Source organism: Bubalus kerabau, chromosome 23 (assembly GCF_029407905.1).
Source record: "Bubalus kerabau isolate K-KA32 ecotype Philippines breed swamp buffalo chromosome 23, PCC_UOA_SB_1v2, whole genome shotgun sequence".
Lineage (NCBI taxonomy): Eukaryota > Metazoa > Chordata > Mammalia > Artiodactyla > Bovidae > Bubalus > Bubalus kerabau.
In genome coordinates, this window is record NC_073646.1 from 21,121,906 (window position 1) to 21,134,550 (window position 12,645).

A 12,645-nucleotide genomic window follows, 5' to 3' on the forward strand; every position below is an offset into this window, starting at 1 on the left:
TCCCTTGTGCAGAGCTGTTAAGAGAGACAGTGTATTTTCTACCCTTCTCTTATATCACATCAGTTTTTACATAATTGACCTTTAACAGAAAAGCAGTTGGGCTGGGAAATAAAGTAAAACTTAGTTGTTTCAAGTCGTCTTTCTGAGTAAAGCTTTGTTTTCACTTAGTTCTGCTCCAACATGTTTCATTAACTTTGAAATCTACTCCTCAGAGCAGCGTATTCAAGCAGACTCATAATGAAGCAAGATGTTTTTACCAGTTGTTTCCTACTGCTTGCTGCTGCTTAATTACTGATAAAAGCATTTCATGACCTTTTTTCTCTAAAAGCTACAGTACCGTCTGTCCACATGGGCTTCCAGTGGCTAAAGTGACTTAGCATGTTTGTGCAGATACCTAAGTACTCCTCAAATAGGCTTATATCCAGTGCACCTATGTTACAGCTGGAAGCCAGTGCACTGAGCCAGGGCTAGGAAAATGGACAGCCAGGGCTGTCCAGGTTGAGTTGTGCTGTGTAGGAATCCTCTGAACACAATACTGGGCTTGTCATTGACTTGAAATAACCATGATGCTCACCAAGTAACAAATTATCAAAGATATAAAATCATGAATTGGCAGAAGGAAGATCACACTATCCATGCCAAGATCTAAGTGAAAAAATGCACCCTGTATCATGAAGGAAATATTACCACAATAAAAAATTCAATAGCCTGCCCTTTTGCAATTGTATGATAAGACAGTAGCTAGGCAACAGTGAACAACACAATAAAAATAATTTCACATCTGTAGCTATTTGTATAGGTGTTCATATTTTGGTGTCTACTTTATCAATTCTAATATATTTGTATTGTCTTTGTCTTCTGTGTGGGCTTCCCAGGTGGCTCAGTGGTAAAAACCTCGCCTGCCAATGCAGGAGAGGCAGGAGACATGGTTTCGATCCCTGGGTTGGGAAGATCCCCTGCAATAGGAAGTGGCAACCCACTCCAGTATTCTTGCCCGGGAAGTCCCATGGACAGAGGAGCCTGGCTACAGTCCATACAGTTGTGAAGAGTCAGACACAACTGAGCACATATGCACTTGTATCTTCTATGTAGGAGTTGATTCTAACTTATTTTTAGTTGTTACTTTTATTTTGGAATAATGTTAGATTTTGAGAAACCTTGCAAAGATAGTACAGAGTTCCTGTATACCCTTAACCCCCTAACATTGTCTTGCATAGTAGCCACGTTATGTGTCTAAACTAAGAAATTAACATCGGTACCCTATTAGTAAGTAAACTACTGGCTACTGCAGTTTTCCCCATTTTTCCATTATTGACCTTTTTCTCTGTTCCAGGAGCCAATTCAGCATACTACATCCCATTTAGTTGCTTACGTTTCAAATTGCATAGTGTTTATTGACACAGTACCATTATTTATATTTTTCTTCCAAATTTTTATTGTAAAATCATATGAAATTTCCCATCTTAACCATTTTTAGGTGTTCAATTCAGTGGTATTTAGTACATTCAAATTGTGTAACCATCACCATAATCCATTTTTACTGTTTTCACATTTTGCAAAACTGGGACTCTGTAGCCATTAACACTAACTCCCTATTCCTTTCCCCCTTCCCCCACCCCAGTCCTGGCAATCACCATTCTACTTTCTTTGAATTTGGCTATTCTAGGTACCTCATATAAGTAGAATCATACAATATTATTTTGTGTGTGACTGGCTTATTTGATTGAGCACAATGATCTCAAAGTCCATCCATGTTATAAAATGTGTCAAAGTTTCTTCCCTTTTTAATGCTGAGTAGTATTTCATTGTGTCTTTTGCTTGTCCATTCATCTGTCAGTGGACACCTGCATTACTGGTATTTACTGAGAATAATGTGACTATAAACATGGGTGTATGAATAATCTGTTTTGAGTTGCTGTTTTCACTTCTTCGGGATCTATACCCAGAAGTGGAATTTCTGGATCAGACACGAATTCTGTGTTTAATGTTGAGGAATTGCCATGTTGTTTTTCACAGTGGCTGCACCATTTTCCATTCCCACTAACAGTGCACAAGGGTTCTAATTTCTCCACATCCTCCCTAACATTTGTTATTTTGTGTTTTTCTTGATAGTAGCCTTTCAACGGATGTGAGGTAGTATACAGTGGTTTTGCTTTGAATTTCTCTGGTGATTTGTTTTTATAGTACAACTTGTATGGCATTGGGTTTCCTTTTTAGTAACCTGTACTTTGTAGCTTGCTATCCATATTGATATCAAAGAACTGGAATCAGTGTACACTGATACCAAAGTACGTTTTCATTAAGAAATTTCATACTTCTGGAGAATTCGAATTATTATTCCATAACTAGAACTTAAGATTTCCCTCTGGATTTTAGAGTCAATATGCTGTATTCACATGAATTAAATAACTAGTCTATTTTTTGTGCAGGACCATTTAAAAATTACTTTCAGCAAGTATAAAATGTGAAGTAAAGATCCCCTCTTTACACCCCCAAATAAATGACCATGTAAATCTGGAATGTCTTATACACCTGCATTTCTTAAGTTGTGGAAAATAATTAAGAACAGATATGATGTCCAAATGCTGTTTTCTTCTATCCTGTTCAGGAATCAACACAGTACATTGGTTTTATATTTTCATCTTTTTTCACTTTTTAAAACTATTTTGTATTCAGGTATAGCCAGTACACCGACTCAATGGACATGAGTTTGAGCAAACTGGGAGATAATGAAGGACAAGGAAGCCTGGTGTGCTGCAGTCCATGGAGTCCATGGGGTCACAAAGAGTCAGACACGACTTAGAGACTGAACAACAACGACAAATAGACAATTAACAATGTGTTAGTTTCAGATGAACAGTGAAGGGACTCAGCCAAACATATACATGTATCCATTCTCCCCAGACTCCCGTTCAGGTTGCCACAGAACAATGAGCTGGGTTCCATGTACTATACGGTAGGTCTTTGTTGGTTACCCGTTTTATATAGAGCATTGTGTACTGGCAACCATAAGTTTGTTCTCGTCGTCTTTTTTTTTTTGTTTTTTTGTGGTTTTTTTTTTGGTGTGGAAACCCAGGAACCAAGATGCAGAACACTGCTTTTAAACTTGGAACCCTCAATGCTTTTCAAATGGTAGAGTTGAAATGTTTGAGAATATGTTGGCAGTCCGTTTTATACTCAGCAGAACAAAACAGTTTTCCCTACACTTGATGTTGCCATCTTGTTATTATTATTTATTATTTATAAGGTGGCTGTGACTGATCATAAAGCACTACTGGTTTTGGCTTTATAAGTAGCATGTTTGTTATAGAAAAAGTGGAAAATATAGACAGGTTTAAGGAACATGCAAGTAGTTTTTAGCTGAACCATAACCCTTAGAGGACCACCATTAACATTTTGGTATATACCCTTCTGGACTTTTTTACATACCTGTATGTGCCCACACATACACATTCACAAATTTTTAACATTAAAAATTTTGACAATAAAAGATTCCTTTATTCTTCCAAGATGAATCATGTGAAACTCATAGACACCTATTTTCTAAATCAAAAATTGACAAAAGATGGAAGACATATTCTATCATCTGGTGCTTGAGAGTACTAGCTTCTTGTTTGAAGGATTAAACCAGGAGCCTAGGAATAAAAGGATGTTTTTGAGGATGCTGATAAATATTATAACTATTTATAAATAACATTAATAAATATTTACAAATAACCATCAACTGAGCAACAGAGCGGCGGAGTTGGTCATTTTTGAAGAGTATATGTAATTCTGCCACCAACAAAGTAATGTCAGCATTATACATTTCAGTTTTTAAAAAATTTCAGGCATTGAGATGTGTTTCATTAAATGTAAAGGATTGTGAGAAAATCTCTGGAGTTCACAATTATATTTGTTGTTCAGTTGCTCAGTTGTGTCTGACTCTTTACGGACCCCATGGACTGTAGCATGCCAGGCTTCCCTGTCCATCACCAACTCCCAGAGCTTGCTCAAACTCATGTCCATCGAGTCAGCGATGCCATCCAACCATCTCATCCTCTGTCATCCCCTTCTTCTGCCTTCAATTGTTCCCAGCATCCGGGTCTTTTCCAGTGAGTCAGTTGTTCACATCAGGTGGCCAAAGTATTGGAGCTTCAGCTTCAGCATCAGTCCTTCCAATTAATATTCAGGACTGATTTCCTTTAGTATTGAATGGTTGGATCTCCTTGCAGTCCAAGGGACTCTCAAGAGGCTTCTCCAACACCACAGTTCAAAAGCATCAATTCTTCAACGCTCAGCATTCTTTATTGTCCAACTCTCAAATCCATACATGACTACTGGAAAAACCATAGCTGTGACTAGACGGACCTTTGTTGGCAAAGTAATGTCTCTGCTTTTTAATATGCTATCTAGGTTTGTTATAGCTTTTCTTCCAAGGAGCAAGCATCTTTTAATTTCATGGCTGCAGTCACCATCTGCAGTGATTTTGGAGCCCAACAAAATAAAGTTGGTCACTGTTTCCATTGTTTCCCTGTCTCTTTGCCATGAAGTGATGGGATTGAATGCCGTGCTCTTAGTTTTTTGCCTGTTGAGTTTTAAGTCAGCTTTTTCACTCCCCTCTTTCACCTTCATCAGTTCAGTTCAGTTGTTGAGTCGTGTCCAACTCTTTGCTGACCCCATGGACTGCAGCATGCCAGGCCTTCCTGTACATCACCAACCTCTGGAGTTTACTCAAACTCATGTCCATTGAGTTGGTGATGGCATCCAACCATCTTGTCCTCTGTCATCCCCTTCTCCTCCTGCCTTCAATCGTTCCCAGCATCAGGGTCTTTTCAAATGAGTCAGCTCTCTGCATCAGGTGGCCAAAGTATTGGAGTTTCAGCTTCAGCATCAGTCCTTCTAATGGGTATTCAGGACTGATTTTCTTTAGGTTGGACCGGTGGATCTCCTTTCAGTCCAAGGAACTCTCAAGAGGCTTCTCCAACACCACAGTTCAAAAGCATCAATTCTTGAGCACTCAGCCTTCTTTATGGTCCTACTCTCACATCCATACGTGACCACTGGAAAAACCATAGCTTTGACTAGACAGACCTTTGTTGGCAAAGTAATATCTCTGCTTTTAATAAGCTGTCTAGTTTGGTCATAACTTTTCTTCCAAGGAGTAAGTGTCTTTTAATTTCACGGCTGCAGTGATTTTGGAGCCCCGAAAAATAAAGTCTGTCACTGTTTCCACTGTTTACCCATCTATTTGCCATGAAGTGATGGGAGAAGGGAGTGGCAAACCACTTTAGTATTCTCGCCTTGAGAACCCCATGAACAGTATGAAAAGGCGCCTTTGTCAAGAGGCTCTTTAATTCCTCTTTGCTTTCTGTCATAAGGATGGTGTCATCTGTATATCTGAGGTTATTGATATTTTTCTTGGCAATCTTGATTCTAGCTTGTCCAGCCCAGCATTTCACATCATGTACTCAGCATATGAGTTAAATAAGCAGGGTTTCAATATACAGCCTTGATGTTATCCTTTCCCAATTTGGAATCAGTCCATTGTTCCATGTCCAGTTCTATCTGTTGCTTCCTGACCTGCATACAGGTTTCACAGGAGGCAGGTAAGGTGGTCTGGTATTCCCATCTCTTGAATTTTCCACAGTTTGTTGTGATCCACACAGTCAAAGGCTTTAGCATAGTCAGTGAAGCAAAAGTGGATGTTTTTCTGGAATTCTCTTGCTTTTTCTGTGATCCAGTGAATGTTGGCAGTTTGATTTCTGGTTCCTCTGTCTTTTCTGAATCCAGCTTGAACATTTGGAAATTCTCGGTTCATGTACTGTTGAAGCCTGGCTTGGAGAATTTTGAGCATTATTTTGCTAGCATGTGAAATGAGTGCAATTGTAGGGTAGTTTGAAGATTCTTTGGCATTGCCTTTGTTTGGGATTGGAATGAAAACTGACCTCTTCCAGTCCTGTGGCCACTGCCAAGTTTTCCAAATTTTCTGGCATATTGAGTGCAGCACTTTCACAGCATCATCTCTGTGGATTTGAAATAGCTCAACTGGAATTCCATCACCTCCACTAGTTTTGTTTGGAGTGATGCTTCCTAAGGCCCACTTGACTTCGCACTCCAGGATGTCTGGCTCTAGATGAGTTATCACCATCTGGTTATAACCATCGTGGTTATCTGGGTCATTAAGATCTTTTTTTGTATAGTTCTTCTGTGTATTCTTGCCACCTCTTCTTAATATCTTCTGCTTCTATTAGGTCCATACCGTTTCTGTCCTTTATTGTGCTTATCTTTGCATGAAATGTTGCCTTGGTATCTCTAATTTTCTTGAAGAGATCTTTAGTCTTGACCATTCTATTATTTTCCTCTATTTTTTTGCATTGATCCCTGAGGAAGGCTTTCTTATCGCTCCTTGCTATTCTTTGAAACTCTGCATTCAGATAGGTATATCTTTCCTTTTCTCCTTTGCCTTTTGCTTCTCTTCTTTTCTCAGCTATTTGTAAACCCTCCTCAGACAACCATTTTGCCTTTGTGCATTTCTTTTCCTTGGGGATGGTTTTGATCACTGCCTCCTGTACAATGTTACAAACTTCTGTCCATAGCTCTTCAGGCACTGTGTCCATCAGATCTAATCCCTTGAATCTATTTGTCACTTACACTGTATAATTGTAAGGGATTTGATTTAGGCCATACCTGAATGGCCTAGTGGTTTTCCCTATTTTCTTCAATGTAAGTCTGAATTTTGCAATAAGGAGTTCAAGATCTGAGCCACTGTCAGCTCCTGGTCCTTCTTTTTGTTGACTGTATAGAGCTTAGAAAAGATAATTATGCATAATTCCACCAGGCACACTTAACACTTCAATGTATTTCCTGTTTTAATACAAGTGCATATATGTTGCATGTGTGCGTGCTCAGTTGTGTGTAACTCTTTGCAATCCCATGGACTGTAGCCTTCCAGGCTCCTCTGTCCCTGGAATTTTCCAGGCCAGACTGCTGGAGTGGGTTGCCATTTCTTCCTCCAGGGGATCTACCAACCCAGGGATGGAATCTGTGTCTCCTGCATTGGCAGGCGGATTCTTTTTCACTGAGCCACCTAGAAAGCCCTTACATAAACACATATGACTTCATGTTTGACTTTTTTAGATATAAAATTATTTCCTTGTGTGTTTATTACACAGTCTTTGTTCATCAGATCAGATCAGTCGCTCAGTCGTGTCCGACTCTTTGCGACCCCATGAATCGCAGCACGCCAGGCCTCCCTGTCCATCACCAACTCCCGGAGTTCACTGAGACTCACGTCCATTGAGTCAGTGATGCCATCCAGCCATCTCATCCTCTGTCGTCCCCTTCTCCTCCTGCGCCCAATCCCTTCCAGCATCAGAGTCTTCCAATGAGTCAACTCTTTGCATGAGGTGGCCAAAGTACTGGAGTTTCAGCTGTAGCATCATTCCCTCCAAAGAAATCCCAGGGCTGATCTCCTTCAGAATGGACTGGGTGGATCTCCTTGCAGTCCAAGGGACTCTCAAGAGTCTTCTCCAACACCACAGTTCAAAAGCATCAATTCTTCGGTGCTCAGCCTTCTTCACAGTCCAACTTTCACATCCATACATGACCACAGGAAAAACCATAGGCTTGACTAGATGGACCTTTGTTGGCAAAGTAATGTCTCTGCTTTTGAATATGCTATCTAGGTTGGTCATAACTTTCCTTCCAAGGAGTAAGTGTCTTTTAATTTCATGGCTGCAGTCACCATCTGTAGTGATTTTGGAGCCCAGAAAAATAAAGTCTGACACTGTTTCCACTGTTTCCCCATCTATTTCCCATGAAGTGGTGGGACCGGATGCCATGATCTTCGTTTTCTGAATGTTGAGCTTTAAGCCAACTTTTTCACTCTCCACTTTCACTTTCATCAAGAGGCTTTTGAGTTCCTCTTCACTTTCTGCCAGAAGGGTGGTGTCATCTGCATATCTGAGGTTATTGATATTTCTCCTGGCAATCTTGATTCCAGCTTGTGTTTCTTCCAGTCCAGCATTTCTCATGATGTACTCTGCATAGAAGTTAAATAAGCAGGGTGACAATATACAGCCTTGACGTACTCCTTTTCCTATTTGGAACCAGTCTGTTGTTCCATGTCCAGTTCTAACTGTTGCTTCCTGACCTGCATACAGATTTCTCAAGAGGCAGATCAGGTGGTCTGGTATTCCCATCTCTTGATATAGTATAGTTCATGTAACCATTTCCTTAATGGGAATCCGAGTTGAATCTTTTCCCACCTGACTCTCCTTTTGCATTTATATGCAGTGCTGCTGCATTAAATATTTTGGTGCATAAACTTTTTTTTACTTCTGAGGATTTTTTTCCCCTTTATATAAATTTGGTCACATTTACTGATCAAGGTGTCTGAATATCTTTACAGTTCTTTTGTTTGTTTTTTTTTACTGTTATATTATGGAAAATTCCAAGCACATGAAAAAGAAGAAAATAGAAAATAGTAACTCCTGCTGGGGAGGCAGCTAGTATCAACACAGGACCCAGATTGTTTCACCCAGATTCCTGCCCCTCCTTGGTCCCCGTTATTTCGAAGCAAGTCCCAGACATCATGTTTGAGCTTTGTAAACATGTATCTGCAAAAGATAAGGACTCTAAAAAAAGCCGTATTGCACTTGTCACACGTGAAAAAACTAACCAGTAAACCTCCAGCGACCACATTGCTCCCATTGTTCCATCATTTTTAAAATAGTTTGTTTGAATTCGGATCCAAATAAAGTCCCTACACGCAATTGGTGGATGTGTTTGGAGAGCCCTTCAGCCTCTTTCCTCGCTGGTCTTTCGGAGAGGGGCGAGGGAGAGGGCGCGCTTTTGTTGGCGTCTTGCAGGTTGCGGGACTGTGACCCCCACGGCGCTCGGTGCCCGGGTCTCCACTCCGGCCGCCGCAGGGACCGCCCGCGTTGGACTCGGAGCAGCGGCGCCGGGCACCGCAGGTGAGGCGCGGGCGGCGGGGACGAGGCCCCCGCAGGGCCCGTCGCAGGGGACGCGGGCGGCCGCTGCTCAGGCGCTCGGGGGCGCGGGGGCCAGGGACTCGCCGCGGGGGCTGCCTGGAAAAGGGGCGCAAGCTACAAGGGGGGCGGCGGGGGCCAGAGGGAGAAAGGAGAGTGGGCAGAGGGAGATTGGGCGACTTGAAGGGCTCGTGGGGAGGGGGCGTCCATGGGAGGGGAGGGGAGGAAATTTCTAAGAAAGGAATCCGAACCCGCTTAATAAGAGCAGCCATGAAGGCAAGGACTTTATCATGATAATATCAATAGCAACAACAGAAGCATCAATAATAATAGCTACTATTTGTCCAGTGTTTATATGTGCCAGTGCTGGGGTCAGTTTTTTGTTTTTTGTTTTACATATTTTACATACAAGGAAATTTCTTTACATATTTTTCCAATTATATTTCATGGCTGTTGTGAGCAAGAAATGAGAATATTCAGGTAGAGCAAACCGTTACACATTGGATAAATTGATGAACTTTAAAATAACATTTACACAGTCTTTGTGCCTGCTTAGGGGTTTCAGTCATGTCCAACTCTTTGGGACCCCATGGACTGAAGCCTGCCAAGCTCCTCTGTCCATGGGATTCTCCAGGCAAGAATACGGAAGCGGGTTGCCATGCCCTCCTCCTGGGGCTTTTCCCCATCCAGGGATGGAACCGGGGTCTCCTGCATTGCAGGCAGATTCTTTACCATCTGAGCCACCAGGGAAGCCCCTGTTTTTGTGAGGTATCATCGCCATCTGCATAGTACAAAGAAGGGAACGTAAGCCTCGAGAGGTCAAGGAGTTTGTTGAAGAGCACACAGCTGGTAATCAGTGGTCTAAATGAAAACTGGGGCTTCTAGCCCCGAGGTGGCACTGGCCATCTGGAGTTCAGGTTCAGGGCCACTTAGTAGAGGCTGGAGAGCAGAGCTACTCAGTGTTTGGAATCATTTAACTCAGGGCTCGGGACCTGGCCCTGCCACCTAATAGTTGTGTTATCCTCGGCAGGCCACTTGACCTTTTAAAACCCATTTCCTTGTCTGTGAAATAGAAATTGCAGTTAACATTTGCCTCAAAGATTCTGCAAGGACTACGTGAGGCAGTGTGTGTAGAGGGGTGCGGGCTTCATTCTCACTCAATTCAGTGGTCGCTACAATTGTGATTCCTAGAGAGCCAGGTGGCCCTGCATCTGGGCCCCGCTTCTGCTATTTGCTCACTCTTTGAGTTCTGTGTGTCTGTTGAACTCACCTGTGAGACCAAGTAAACCTTCAGGGCTGGTGGACGGAGCAAATGTATTGGCTCAGCAGGCAGAGGATGCCCAGTGAGACAGCATCCTCCTCTCTCTCCTATCACAGAATCCCAAGCCTTCCATTTTGCTCTCTTGAGACTCAGACAGGGAGGAGAATGACAGGCCAGTCTCACCGTTAGGGACAGAGCTGGGAGCAGCATTCAGGCCTGATGCCTCTAGTCTAAAAAGAAAGCACACATTCCCTTGAGTAGAACTCAAGAGATGGGGCTATTCTAATACCACAGTTCGAAATGAAATCCAAATCCAGGTCAAATAGCCTGGTAGCCTACAAACCAGACAAGTTAGACCACTTTGCATTAATACTAATGAAAATGGTTTTGTGGGGTTATATTTTTTGCTTTCAGTAGAAAATCTCCAGGTTAGTATCTGTAGACCTGTATCTTTATATCCATGATATGGACCTTAAATGGAACTGCTTTGCAGATAGTAAAACTCCATGTAATTGTGAATTGTTGGTTTCTGTCTGGGATGGGATGCCCCAGCATTGGGCGAACCTCCCAGCATCTTTGCAAAATGTCTCTCATGCATTGAATGACTAGCTCATCCCAGTTGCCTGCAACTTTCCAGGTCTTAAAGCAAAATCCCTCAGTCCCAGGAAACCCCTATGGTCAAGGTTTTTAGGAACCCACATTCAGTTCAGGTTTGTGGTTATTGTTACTGGTTTCATTTTGAGTTCTTTCAAAGCAGTCCTTGCCTGCCTGATTTTCGCCCATCTGCAGGCCTTTGGGTGGGGAGGGGGCTGGATGCATGGAGAAACCTATTGACCCCCAAATCACCATTGCCCAGCTCAGTCCTTTTAATCCTCTTGGCCAAGCTCCTGAAAGAGAGTGACCTGAGGGACTTTTAATTAAAACCAAATCCCATCCTGGCTTTGGACTGGGATTTCGTTGGAACGAAGACTTAATGTGCAGCAGAAAGTGGAGCTTCTATTTCAGTAATTGTAAACCCCTTGTAGAATTAATAGGGAGACTGCAGCAATACGCACAAGAAGCCTCATTGTCTGGGAAACTGGAGAATTGTGAATGAGGCCAGTGCCCCAGGGCAGCTGACCAAAGGGAAGGGAGGAAAAAAGGGCCAGAAGTTCCCCCAAGTCCCAAAGCCAGTAAGAGCTCTTAGGCGAGCTGAACATCCCCGCCTGTGGGGTGGGATTGATGGAGCAAAAGGCGTCTACCAAGTGCTTTGAGATCAGGTTCACTCAGAATCTGTTAGAATGCTCTGCCTTCCGTGTCTGGAGGTTTCCAAAATTTCAGTTTGTTTTTGCCCTGAGCACTAAAATGAGCGTAACTGTTCCCAAAGCAAGTTGTGAAAGTCCCCTTGGGGGGATAGAGAATCTATTTGCATAACAAGCCAGACAATAGCAGGGAAATCTGTATTAGAGGATGCTGGGGCGCCTATAAAGTAATCTCAAGAAACCATAGATGTACACTGTGGGGCTCCTTTTAAGTTTCTGAGAGGGTGGAATCTGGGGATTGGGTTGTGAGCTGCCTGGGAGTCACCTGTTTTCCTATCAGCCCTCTGGTCCCTCCTTTCAGAACCCTTTCCCAGTTCCTCCACATCTCTCCATACTTTTTAAAAAATAAAAAGTTTCTTTTATTTTGTTTTTCTTTTAAAAAATAATTTATGTTTTGTATGTGGAAAATTTCGAACCCATACAAAGGTAGATACAGGAATATAATGGGCTTCAGCTTCAGTTCTCAACTTGTTTCCTCCATACTTATTTCCTCCCTCCTGTATTATGTTGAAACCATCTCAAACATCACATTTCTTCTGTTAAGTATATAAGAATGTAGCTCTAGAGCAGGCAGGCTTGGCAAACTTTTTCAGTAAAGGAACAGAGAGTAAGTATTTTCAGCTTTGTGGGGCCACACAGCCTCTGTTGCAACTTCCCAGCTCTGCCATTGTAGCATGAAGGCAGCCATAGATGATACTTAAGTGAGTGGAGTGGTAGTCGTCTAATACAACTGTATTTATGGACACTAATATTTAAATTGCATACATGAAATTTTCATGTGTCCAGACATACTGTTCTTTTGATTTTTTGAAACTGTTTAAAAACGTAAAAACCATTTTTATCTCGTGAGCCATGCAAGACCAGGTAACCTGTGAATTTGGCCCTTGGGTTGTAGTTAGCTAATCCCTTGAAGGAGGTCATGGAGAGGATGTGACCACCACTGACCTTCAAGCTGGACCAGAGCAATCAAAGGCTCCTCACCCCTCCCCCATCCTTGGAATGTATATTCTGCCCACTGTTCCCACTAGGGGAGCATTTTTTTCAGGGACCTAATTGGAAAAGACTCTGATTCTGGGAGGGATTGGGTACAGGAGGAGAAGGGGACGACAGA